We start from the raw sequence: 13,460 nt of genomic DNA, 5'->3' as shown, positions 1-13,460 counted from the left end.
TAATGTAGGTGGACAAATGAAGGGAAGGGAGAAAAAGCTTCTCTTCTGTCTGCCACGAGAGGTACTTATTTGCCTGAATCCCCTTCTTCTGTCTAGTTTTTTTTATGCTGCACCCATCATTGTTGGAGCAGTTAAGTACAGCTGTGGGTATTAACAGAAGAGGAAAGGCTTAGCATAGACAAAGGTTGTCTAAGACATTTTAAAAATGAAATCTTCATAATTTTACAAGGAAGAAGTAATCTTGACCACCTGAAACCTGAGATTCTGCTCCTGCCTTTGTTTGCGGTAATTTACATCATCACAGAGCCTCAGCACAGAGCTAAGAGACACATTACCAGGTAAGAAATGTCTGTCCAGAAGAGCAGTCCATCTTTTTACTCTTCTGTGAAATATGAAACACCATAACCAGGAGGAAATATGACTACATCCTGCTTACCACCAAACAACTTTGAGGTAAACAGACTATTCCAACTTTTCTCTGAGCCTAATCTGCATATAAAATTAACTGTTCCAAACAGGAGTTTTTACCACACATTCAACTCTCCTAGGAAATATGAACTTTCATTTCTACCTAGGAGAACTTTTACAATCGTTTCTCCTATGCCTGAAGAAGGGTGCTTGTGCCTGAAAGTTTGCAATTAAAGAATTTTTTTTGCAAAAATGCAGTTGGTTTAAAATGGGTTTTCAACCAGGGGTATACTTGTCTGGCCACCACAGGACTCCTGCCTTCTCTGGCTGCTGAGGGTACACTGACCCAAAAAGGTTGAAAACCCCACGTCTAATAAAAGATATCACCTCTACCATGAATTCTGATTCCCTTTAGCATAGACAAACAATCCTCTGCTTGTTAGTTGTGGGATTAAATACTAGATTACTGTTGGCACGCCCATAACATTTGTTCTCTTTGCTTGCCTTTTGTATTGTTGTAATGGGCAGAACAGGAATCAGAACTCCTGGGTTCTTCTCTCCTATTCTACCTATGACTCACTTATTGACTTTTGGAAATGTATGTAACCTTTCTGTGCCTGTTTACTTCTCTTGAAATATGGAAAGAATAATTCTGTCTCAGCCTCCTTGGCTTATCGTGAAACTTAAACAATGGTTGTAATGTGCTTCCAGATCTTAGTGGGCAAGGCAGTGGTACTAGACCAGTGATTCTCAACCAGGGAGCTATGGCACTCTGGGGTATCACAGGGTGGCACACAATATTAGCACTGTTAGATGTGGAAACACCTACACACAATTCACAAGGCTAATCCAGAGCTTTCAAATAGAAATTCATGATGTCAAAGACACTGTAGACTGTTGTGGTCTTTTTGAGTTCTCTGTAGCAGAAGAATTGCTCTGTTATTTTTTCATAGTCAAAAAATGAATGAAATTTGTTTTTGAAAGAGGGTGCTGCTAAATTCAGAACAGTTATGGAGGGGTGTCTTGAGTCTAAAGAAGGTTGAGAGCCATTACCCAAACAATGAGTAGCAGAGGCTTTCTGAACATATTCTGCTAGCTTTCTTCTCTAGGGACTGTGGAGCATCCTGTGTATTCTCAAGGGACTGTGGAGCATCTAGTAACCAGACCTAAAGAGGACAGGCAACTCCAGGCCATATTTTTTCTCTACTCACTCAGAAGTAGGCCATGCATCTGAATGCAGAAGGATGAAGAGAGCAACCTCTGCTAATCTGCAGACAGCAGGCAGCACATTCCTGGTTCAAAGGGTTCAGGCAGCCCAGCTACCTGCAGAAAGGGCTCTTCCCTTTCCCCAGCAGAGAGGAGGACAGGCTGCCTGCAGGACCTCCTCACAAATCCCACTTTGATGTGCCAGTTCCCATCAGGCTGCCTGAGCGCCCACAGCTTATGCACAAGGTGCTTGATGCTGCTTCTGCTCTGCCTTCAAAGCTGATGCCACATGACTGGGCCACATCTGCTGACAACCCCCCTCCACAGGGGAGAGGCCAGGGCAGGGTGAAGCAAGTACAGTCGTTGGCTTGGTGGTAGAGTTGGCTACAGAACTGGCTTTTATAGGAATTCTTCTCTCTCTGTTTTCCAGCCCAGTCACCTCCACCTCCATCATTTACTCTGAGACAGGTTGATGCTAGTCATAATTATATGAACTGACAAAAACTGTATGCTGGAGTCCTCCCTTTACGTCTGAAGGAAAGGGGCAGAACCAACTCCCTAGCAAGACACATTAATGGCTCTAGCACCACACCTCTGTCCTGTGGACAAGATAAAGGAATTAAAATGTGAAACTGATGAAATTTTGAGGCAGACTAAATATTACAAATATTAGTTCAGTGGTGATCACTTGTAAATAACTAAATAAATAAAAACAACCCTACGTTGAAATACCATGCTTCAGGTTGCAAAGTCAACCATCGCAGAGCTAGGAAATGCCAAGAATCAGTGTTGTCTGTGCAACTCCAAGTCAGCCTCTTGTGCTGGATAGTCTTTAATGACAACATCTTCTGTCATTTTTTTCCATAGACCTCATCACTCCATTTGAAACTCAGAATAGAGATGATCTGCTCTAAAGATGATCCCAGGTGGTGCAGTGAAAGAGGCTGCTGTTGTCATTCATTTGTTGCAGAAGGTGGAAGGTGTATAGTGGTTCAGGTAAGGGTATGGTTGGTTGAACATTTTCAGCTGGAGCTGTTTTTTCAATGGCAAATTGAGTTTTCAAGAAAACTGCAGGTTTTGCCAAAAAACCCAAACATACAAACCAGATTTCAGTTTCAGTATTCTTTTGTAGTGTAGTGCAGGTGTAGTTTTGTTTGGCATTTAGCTGTGAGGGGAAGGAGCATGTTCAGTGTAAACAGACTCTTCAGAGAATACAGTGACCAAAATCTACCAAGTCTTCAGTGAGCGTATGTAAAGTCAAATGTTTAGAAGTTTACAGCTTGACAAAGATTGAGCAGATTTTCAGAGGAATACCACAAGACACATTTCTGACACCACGGCAGCCCTGTGCCAAATTGCAAGCCCTAACATCAAACCGTCAGCATCTTAATGAAACTTGCTGTAAGGTTTTAATGGGCAATATAACCTTTTCACTAATCTTGTGCTGAAAAACAATGCAAATGTTGAAGCATTTTTTTAAAAATCTACCAAAGACAAACACTCAATATGAAAAAATTCAGCCCACATACCGGTAGCTAAAGTTGGGCAACTAAAGCTAGTGTCTTGTAATGGAAAGTGTTCAGCAAACTTCATAGTCCCCATCATCTCTGCTGCCTAGAATAGAAGTGAATAACCAGAATAGACCAGAATACAATAGCTTCAGGGCCTTGAGAAAGCCTTTTGAGTTATTTACCTCTTTCAAGCACTATTTTTCTACCTCTGTGACAGCATCATCTTTGTCCAGATCCTTTGACACTTGTCCCTTTTTGGTTTCCCCTCCAAATCTATGAATGTGAGCTCTGAGCCCAGTTCAACAGGCACTAGGATCCTCAGGGGGAAAGAGTCCAGTCATAAGCATGGATCTTTCCCTAAGTCTGCTAACTCTTAATTAATTTCCCTAGCTGCAGATTTAAGGTTCTGGTTCAAGTATGTTTGCTTTCTAACCTTTCCAGCTGCAGTCCTTGTCTCTGGAGTGCAAGGCATGTGGCACTTAATTTTGGTGCTGTGTACAGCTAGTATCCAGTTTCAGGTGATAAGCTGCATCTCTCCTTTGGTTAACACTGACTGCCTAAGTGTTTCCTGAGCCAGTAAAGACCAAGTGTGAGTGGAAGAGACCCTTTAAGCTCAGTCTGCAGTAGGTTGTGATTTACTTTGCAACAATTATAAGACCACTGCCATTTATATCTAAGTGCCCCAGTCAGGCATGGCTGAAGCAACTGTGCTGTCTTTGAGGTGTAGGGAAAGTCAGATGCATTATACTTTCATGGCATAATGCATTCACTGCATGTCTTTAATAAAGAGGGATTTGTTTACCTCTGTGGGAGAGTGAGAGACGGAATCATTACATCACCCATATGCCCTGGCCTTGGGTGGGTCTGCTCACTTTCTGGGGACCAGTTGGAGCAGGACCTGTGAGCAGTAGATGCTACTGCAACCCACTTCTGACTGGACTGTCTGCTTCTGGGGACCCCCAGAAGCTGCTGGTAGAACTCAGGGCATGAACATAGCCTTGATCCATGAAGAATGAATGACAGCACATTACCAAGGCAGTTAAGGTTCTTTGGGTAGATGTGATGTCTTTTATTAGACCAACTAAATAGTTGGATAACAGTTCTTCGCAAGCTTTTGGGTACAAACAGCCTTCTTTAGGCAATGGGAGACTCTGCTGATGTTATCAGTGGAGTCTCCCAGCCTGAAGAAGGGTGTTTGTGCCCGAAAGCTTGCAAAGATCTTTTTTCTAATTATTTAGTTGGTCTAATAAAAGATATCACATTTACCCAAAGAATCTTGTCTGACTATGTCCTTAGACCATCATGGCTACAACCAACAACCCAGCACTTTGCCGCTACATTTTCCGCAGTTCCACTCCACAATGGGTATATCTAAGGCAGGGGCAGGCAATTATTTTGGGCAGAGGGCCGCTTACTGAGGTTTGGCAAGCCATCAAGGGCCACATGACAGGCAGCCCAGGGCAGATAAATATTAATTTTCTAAATTTTTTAGGGGCCCTCTGGGCCAGATAGAATGGCCTGGTGGGCTGCATCCTGCCCCCGGGCTGCATTTTGCCCACCCCTGATCTAAGGGCACTAGTAGCCAATGCATTCAGTTCCTTGCTGGAGGCAGTGCTGTCCACAGTAGCCTCCTCTAGCCAACCCAAGAGTGATACTGATGGACTCTTAAGAAAGAGGCTCCTCTACCACCTGTTCAAATCCTGGTCAGCCAAATCCTGAGTGCCAGGGTCTGTGTTTCTTCTGCACTTTCAGTTTAGAAATCAGTGACAGCACTATCTGTAGCTGGGGCAAACTAAGTGTCTTTGCCTGGGGTTTGCCCAATGCATAAAAAAGGATGGGATTTCTTGGTATTTTGCTTGCAGGTATGATGTCTTTCTGTAATGCTACTGTGCTGTATGGAGGTTCCACTGCCCCTTCTTCATTGTAGAGCTCGCCTAGTTTGCAAGACTTATGCTGGCAGTGAGCTGCCAAAGGAAAGAAAAACTGTCAGAGTGCATTCCCATTAGAGCTGTGCAAAACAGCACCGTTCTGTTTCGACTTGCGTTTCAATGGAACAGTGTTTCATTTTGAATTTTGTTTCGATTCAAAACCGCTGTTTCAACGTTTTGCCCATAGGCTATAATGAGCAAGCATGAAATTGCCTATAATTTTGTCATTTCTTGGCTGATTCAGATAAAACTTGCAGGGATGGTAGCCCCTTCTAAGGCTATAATGTCTGCCAAGTTTCAAGGAGTTAGGTGCAGGGGTTTCAGGAAAACTGCACCTCAAAGTCTTGAAAGCAAAAAACTCATGTCATGTGTACATGTTAAGCCACAGTGGGGTCAAAACTGCAGGGATGCTAGCCTCTGCTGAGGCAACAAAGCCTGCAAAGTTTCAAGGAGATCGGTGCAGGAGTTTGGGGGGAAACTGCAACTCAAGCTGCAGACAAGGAAAACTCATGGCACGTGACACTGTGTGTGTTAAGGTGCAACAGGGTGAAAGCTGCAGGCTTCCTAGTCCCTGCTGAGGCCACAAGCCCTGCCAGCTGTCAAGGAGATAGGTGCAGGGTTTGTGGTTCTGGCGCCCTGCACATCTGGCTGCTGACAGGCAAAACTTGTGACATGGGTGGGTGACACTGTGTGTGTGTGTTAAGGTGTGCCCTCACTCAACTGACACCAAGGCAGAAAGCAAGGCAGTTTAGACAATGCTGCCTTCTATGCAGCTTTTCCAGCCCTCCCCCAGAGGCAGGAGAGTTCACATGTGTCTTTGGGCAGTTTCCCCGTGGTAGCAGAAGTCTGATGTTCACAGAGTTGGGGTTGCTCTGCCAGCCTTATAAAGGGCCTCTGTCCCTGCCCTGCATGGATGTGCTTGCAGGTTTCCTGACGGAACCCATATTCTTCCTTGTACCGTTCCGCTTTCACTTGTATTGCCAAGACCTCACCATTTCTGATCTTTTCAAGAAATAAACTTTTAAGAAAACCTCCATTTTTAACTCTCCCCTTAGGCTGTCCGTATGCGCTCAGATGCTAGTAAGAACCCTATTTTACTTTCTCTGCACTGGTTTGTTAGACTCCCCTCATCCTTACACTCTAACACACACACACACATACACACACACACACCCTCTCCTGCCCTCAAATGCATCCCTGTTTCTTCAGCAAATGATAGACACATCCCAAACACCCCCCACTTCCTCCCCTTCTAGGATTTCTATTGGTGAACACATGGTCCTCTGCCCAGCATTTGTGAACACATGGTCCTCTGCCTTTCCCAATCTTACTCCCTTCAAACTCACACACGTGATGTCCTTCCTTCCCCAGCTCCCACACCTCTTTTCAAGCACAAACACAAAAACAGCCTTTCTTCCAAATCATAAAATGGGTCATAAGTCATGGATAGATTTCAAAAATACTTGTAAGTCCTGAGCTCCCTTATGACCAGGCTGGAGCATCCCTGGTGAAAGCCCAGCCTTTCTGAGACGCTAGCATGGTATGTTTTCAGACCCGCCCCAGCACAGAGTTACAAGCCTGCCCGTAGCAGCTGCCAGAGTCCAGGGTTTGGAAAAAATGGAGTAATTCATTTTATAAAAGCACGCCAGAGCATCCCAAAGAGACTTTGCTCCCAAATGCTAATGTGGCAGTACTGCAGGAGTTGACCACGCTCTGTCAGCTTAAAACAGGCTGCTTCTCTCAGTATGCCAAGTGGGATGGAGCGGCTGCCCTAGCTTTGCTTCGCTTGGCTTAGGGACCCTTCTCACTGAGTTGGTTAGGGATTTAGGATCTGCTCAACAGTTCTCCCTCTTTTTGGAACTTCACCCCATGGTTTAGAAAGCCAAAGCCCTCCTAGTGATACCATCTGCACAGCCAGGCATACTTCTCCAGGAAGTGTTTTTTGCTGCCTGGACCTTTACCTCCTCCTCCTCCTCATTTTATTCTCAAACACCTAAGGCTCTTGTGTCATAGCACTGTGACTGTTCCTTCAATTGCTGGTGGCAGGGCTGCAATTACATCAGCATTGTTCCATGCTGGAGAAAGAAACTTTGGGAATTAGCACACACTTTTCCTGGTTCTTGGCTTCCATCAGCCCCATTAGACTCTAGGATCCTCCAATGCACAGGGGATAAAATATGTACAAAGCATAGAGAGCATCCTCAGTGGACTGTGCCAAACATAAGCACATTATTGATGAATTTATGGAGGCTACTGCTGGCTCAACCAAATCACCATGTTAATGCAATGTGAAGGTGGAGACAGGGTAAACTCGAGTTATAGATGGAAAAGACCCAGCAGTTCATTATCATCCTTGATGTGTCCCATAGCAGCATAGTTATACCTAGAGTTATAGACCATGAGATTGGAAGTGACCTCAGGAAGTAATTTAGTCCAACCTCCTGCTCAAGGCAGGAGCACCCTGGCTAAACCATCCTAACCAAGTATTTGTCCAACCTGAAAACTTTCAGTAACAGAGATTCCACAACCTCTCTAGGTAATCAGTTCCAGTGCTTAATCCCCCAAAGAGTTAGAAAGTCACTCCTAATATCTAACCTAAATTTCCTTCATTGCAATTTAAGCCCATTATTTCTTATCCTGAGAGAAGATAATTCTGTATCCAGAGGACACAGAACAATTGATACCATCCTTTTTATAATAATCCTTTTTTGCATGAAAAGACTACTATCACATCCTCCTTTGGTCTTCTCTTCTCCAAACTAAAGAATCCCAGTTCTTCCAACCTTTCTGCACAGGTCATGTTTTCTAAAGCTTTAATCATTTTTGTTGCTCTCCTCTGGACTGTCTCCAATTTATCCATGGCTTTCTGGAAGTGGGGTACCCCAAACTGGACATACTACTCCAAGTGAAGTCTCATCCATGTTTTATCAGCTGTGACAGAGTAGGTCCCTGCCATGAGGATCTTACTGTCAGATGTTTAACAGTTCTCAGAATCCAGCTGTGTTCCTGCTGTGCTTAATGCAGGAGAATGGGATTCTTTATTGTTCTCAGTGGGAACTGAGCACTAATGAAAAGTTGGCTTTTTCAGGCTAAGGCTGGGCCTACCTGAGAAGCATTTGCCAGTATTGCAGTGTTGGTTAGAGGTGTGATTTTTCTGTGACACTTTTATGCTTGCAAACCTCTTGTGATGGCAGTTATACAGGGAAAAAAGCATTATTGTCAGCATATTGGCAGCATTGCTTTTTTCATTCCCTCAGATGGCTTAACTTATACAAATAAAGGCAGGGGTGGGTCTAGAGTGGGGATTTAAAAGCAGCTGCCTGGGAGGGGCAGTGGCATTTTTATTCAGAGAGTGCTGGAAGTTAATTGATTTCATGGTTCATTATCATCTCTCTAATTCCTGTTAATCTCTCTTCACTCCACAGTTGTTAATGACCCTCTATCCTTTGTAATGGTCTTGATGTGTCAAAATCTTAGATCTGCCCATGGGTAAAGATACCTAGAAGAGTACCTTTGGTAGATTTGTATGAGTGTATTTGACCTGAATCTCCAGAGCCTGGAACAAAGTGTATTGATTTCTACTGAGGTGCGTGCTCTGCACTCCCTGTATATCAGATTCTTTGAGGTGGATCATAGATACTCAAAAGCACTACTCACTTTTGGCATGAATTATTATTATTCTAGGATTTATAAATACATAGATGCTCACCATGAAAACTAAATCTCATTTGACTAGTAATGGTTGGCATTTGCAATCAACAGAGTGGTGCATGTGAAAAAGGCTGTGCAAATGTGTGAAAACCACTGTGAAAAACACTCAGTACCTCTCCCAGCTCCCTAATCAGGTGCGAGCTGTATGTGTCTTGATCCACAGAGGGATCAAAGCCAAAATGTTCAGATACAGAGGCCTAAAATACATGTACCCAAATCCATAGATGGGCACCTGAATAAGAGACATAGCTTGCAGCCTCTTCCCGTACGAGACCAGGAGAAAATGTGAGGGAAGTGTTTGTTAGGCTGAGAAGTCAGCTTTCTCCCAGAGCTGGGACCTCTGTAGTCTGTCATGCACATCAAGAAATGACTTGTCTACTGTTAGATTTAAAAATCAGAGGGCTGCCTCTGCTCTGTGTTCCTGATAGGATGGGGTGGCTGGGCTGGGAGCCAGCACTGCTCAGAAAGGAGTGAAGTTTGTGATGCCCTTTCTGAAGGGGTCACAGAATGATGCCTCCAGCCATAAACTCTGTGCTGTCTCTGCCTGCCCCTTTGATGGGGCACAGAAGTTAGAGGCTGCAGCGAGAGGCCATGGCTGAGGTAATGCAGGGGCCCAAGCCCTGCAATGCAGCGTAGAAAATACCCCCTCCCACTCCTTTTCTCTGATGAGCAGAGCAGGGAGAATTGGCTTAAAGCCTTTCCCAGCTCTGCCTTGATCTCCTCTTGCACTCAACATCTCTTGTGACTTTGTCAGCCCCACAAACCAGACACAGTCCCTGGTGAGGGGCTGGAGGAAGCCTGTTCTGGGTAGCTGAGCTGAACAGGAGTGACAAATTCCCTAGATGAGAGATAAGCTAAGGTCTCCTTCTGTCCCATCCACTGCTCCTCTCTTTATCTGGGCCATAACACATCACAGGGACGGGCCTGGGGGACAAGTGAGGATGGTTCAGGGGACAAGTGAGGACAGTTCCTGTGTCTTCAAGGGGAAGAAGGAAGGGAAGATGTGGACAATGTCTTCACACTACCTGGGAAAGGTGCTTTTCTTTTGAGTTAATGGTTGTAGGTCAGGGTAGATAAATGAGTTTTGTTTCCCACCTATGCAAGCGCAGGAGAGGCCTGGGGCTTAGTTTCTAATGGATCATCAGGCACTGCAGAAATTAGGAACCTGATTTGAGGCAACTATTTTGTGAAATTCTTAGCCCTGTCCCCACACTAGATGCTTTTCCCATCTAGACATGGACTGAATGAAATCAAATCCACCAGATAATGAAGCAGAGAAAGCATCTGAGTGCCCTCCCCAGAGCAGGCCTGAGGGAATGGCTCTGTATGCAGCCCTCCTTCTGAGAAAGTGAGTTTGTGGGGGTAGGCTTTGATGCCCGCTGCCTACCTGTCCTGCTGTCTGCCTGGAGGAAACAGGGAGTGTGAGAGTGGAACCCACTGCTGAATGTCTGTTGAAGTCCCCCTTTGTGCCTATACACAGATGACACCAGGCAGCCACAGGGACTTGGCTATTAACTCAAGCCGTAGTAGCTCATGCTGTTAACTCTGGAGATCCCTGGATCAGTATCTGGCGTGTCAGCCAAGAGGGCAGCTGCCACACGAGGGCTTTCCTTGAGTCTTTTTTAAAAAAGTGCCAACCTCAGACAAAACTGGACTGTGCCATTTTCTGGGCTCATGCTTTAACAAGCCAGGGGAAAGAAAATGTCTGGATGCTGTGAGGGGCGCGGGCAGGGGGAGGGGGTAGAAACAGAGCCTGGAGCCTTGGGCAGTTTCTCAGCCGGTGCAGATTAGCGCAGTGGCTCTGAACTCAATGGGAGGAGGCAAATCAGCAGAGCTTCGCTGAAGTCACGGGAGCTACAGTGATTTACGCCACCTGAATTTCTGGCCAGAAGAAAGCGCTACTTGTGCAACAGCCACCCAGCTTGAGGGAAGGACAAAGCTGAGAGCTCACTGAGGATTTCAGTGAGAGGGCAACTAATTCCTCTCCTCCCCTGCCCTGTACGTTAGCAGCCTCACGAAGAACGTCAGCTCCAGCATCACAGATAGGTGTGGGGATATCTCTGAGTGGAGGAGTGGGAAAGGGAGGGATTTGGAAGAATATACAGACTCAGCACACACAGTACATACTCTTTGCTGGGTTAGGCCAGGCGCTCTGAGTATGAGGACCAGGGTATTGTCTTTATGATGCTCATTAGACAGAGGTAATAGAGAGGCAGAACTGAGAGGAAGAGGAAGGGAGGGTTATAGGGCAGAATGGCTCCAAGATCCTCATATGGAAGGCACTTGAAGTGCAGAGTGAAGGAAGTGACTGAGCTGGCTGGAGACAGCTCAGCTATAAGACCAAGTCTGCTCTGAATTTCTCTCCCCTGATGATTTCATTGCTGTCTAGAAAACCAGGATCTTTGTCCTACCTGACAAGGCTGCTTATTCTCATGTGCGATGGTTGTTCCAAGCTCTGTTCAGCTGGAGTGGTAGGATCTGGTAAATCCTGTGCTGAATGCTACTGTGATACTCTTGGAGCTTAATAATAATACTAAGGCATAAGAGTCATAAAAATAGTGCTGGAAGGGACCTCAGGAAATCCAAGCCCCTGCTCAGAATCATTTCTTATAAACATTTGTCTAGCCTACAAACTCCCAACTTCTGTTGCATGATCATTTTTTAAAGTAGTCCCATGATTCCAGCATGATGTGTTCTTGTCATTCAGTTAAAAAAAAAGGCCTCTCCAGTTGCTAGCTGATCTTTGTGGGACCCTGGGGTGTCTTTGAAAGATAGCATTTTAAACATGGTGGACCAAATGAGCCCTGCTGTGAGCTCTCTGACATCTATGAATTTACAGCAGGGATGTATTTGGTCCATCTCCTGTTTATGGGAATTCCTTAGGGAAGCTGGCCAGTTTGAGATCATCCAGATATATCTGCCACATTGCCCCATATTTTTAATGCTGTCAAAGAGTCAGCAAGTGAGGTGGCCTGAGGTCTGCCTGTGACACACAGGAAATTAGATCCAAAACATGCTGGGGACAGATGCCCCTCTTTCCTGACCTACAGTATCCCTGCTATACCAGTCCTGGCTTTTATCTTTGAGTATAGTCAAGGGTTACAGTGCTTCTGTGATATGGACCCACATAACCTTTCGTCTGTGTAGGATGACAGCATCCAGGTCTGTAGAGGTACAGAATCAGAGCACTAACCCACTGATCCAGTGAGCTTCTTCCCGGCCCTTAGCATGGCATTGGTTTTTAAATGACTGTGTGGCTCAGAGGCTTGGAGGAAAGATTTTGTAGCCAGGGCCTCCAGCAAGGGAGGCTTTGGTTATCTGAACAGCACCTTCTCTGCAGCGGGTAGAAGCAAAGGAGTTTTGGGGGAAGGCAGGAGTCTGTTGAGAGCTGTATGTTGTAATCTCATTTGTAAATGCTGCCATTTCACTTGGTAAGGATAAAGCCCACATTGACTTGTTTATTTTTCATTAGATGCCATAGGTATTTCTTTGGGTATAAAAGGGTGGAAGAGGGAGCCAGTGGCCTGACCTGGTTAAGCCATCAGGAGTCTTTGAATAGCACATTGTAAGAAAGGAGAGGGAAAAAAGGCCAGATATTTAGGCCTTAATCTCAGACTTTATGAGAAGCCACACATAGGAGGGGATATTCAGTACTTTGGGGTTCTTCACGCAGACCCAAGTGCACAATAATAGCTGGTTCTCAGGATGGTCTATTTGGAATCCAATGGGTACAGGTAGCAGCAGAAACTACCCCTGGCTCAGCCTGGGGGAGGTTGAGCCTGACACGTCTGGGAGCTCTTCCCACAGCCAACGCTCTCGCCCTGTTTCTGAATGCATCTCCCGTTGGGTGAGGCTGGGAATGCAGTATCTGGGAGCTCCCTGCCTCCTTGCCACGTTGCTTCCAATGCCTTTCTTTGCTGCTGGTACTAGACTAGTGGAGAGCTCTCAGGACTCCTGCACTATTCATTACAGAGCTTCTTGCTGAAGATGCAAGAAGACTGGAGCAAATTGGAGGTCTTTGCATTCCCACAACACGTCCCTGGGGTGCCTCCTCCTGGGGAAGGCCAAGAGTGGGGCACCCATGAACCTGCCCCTAATTTTAGGTGTTCTGCACACTACTCAGATGAACCTGCAAGCTCATGGGAGAATGGACCCAAGGCAGCAGTCCTTGGAAACTTAGCCAAAGCAAAATCATATATAGGGAGTCTCCACGTGTATGTTGCCATTCTAAAGGGCCCTGGTGTCAGTGGTGTTACTCTGCCCATCTAGTGTAGAAACAAATCATCTGTGAGGAGGCTGCGTGTAGGGATTGCCCTTTACAGTCTGCTCTCTGCTGTTTGTTTTTGTCAACTCTTTGCTTGAGTGATTTATCTGTGATACAGCAAAGGAAGCCGAACGTTCCTGAAAACATCTGTAAAAACCCAGCACTCCCAGGTCCAGAAGAACATAGAGGTTTTGTGAACTGCAGGTGGAGGAGGGGGAGGAGAGGGGCCAGGCTCCCTGGAGTGGCATGGCTGGTGGTGACCAGGCCTAAATATCTGTGGGCTCTGGAGACTTTCAAGAGAACCAGGTCTGCTTTGCCTGTGCTCTTATCTCAATTTAAGGTCACCTGGCAGCACTCTCCCTGCTGCCTGCCCCTCCCCTAACATGGGTGATGTCAAATTGTTCTGATAAGGGGGTGTATGGAGAGCACAGC

General features: G+C 45.7%; 1 long non-coding RNA gene across 1 annotated transcript in view; it reads left to right on the top strand.

The window, feature by feature from the left end:
• Positions 1–417: 417 nt before the first annotated feature.
• LOC109319254 overlaps positions 418–13,460 on the top strand; it is a 47,990-nt gene continuing 34,947 nt past the window's right edge. Inside the window, exons 1-2 of the long non-coding RNA XR_002103437.1 lie at positions 418–453; positions 2,482–2,610. This is a non-coding gene — a long non-coding RNA (uncharacterized LOC109319254). The remainder of the gene's footprint in view (positions 454–2,481; positions 2,611–13,460) is intronic.

Source organism: Crocodylus porosus, unplaced genomic scaffold (assembly GCF_001723895.1).
Source record: "Crocodylus porosus isolate Cpor-Errol unplaced genomic scaffold, CroPor_comp1, whole genome shotgun sequence".
Taxonomy (NCBI): Eukaryota; Metazoa; Chordata; order Crocodylia; family Crocodylidae; genus Crocodylus; species Crocodylus porosus.
This window is presented reverse-complemented; position numbering and strand designations above follow the sequence as displayed.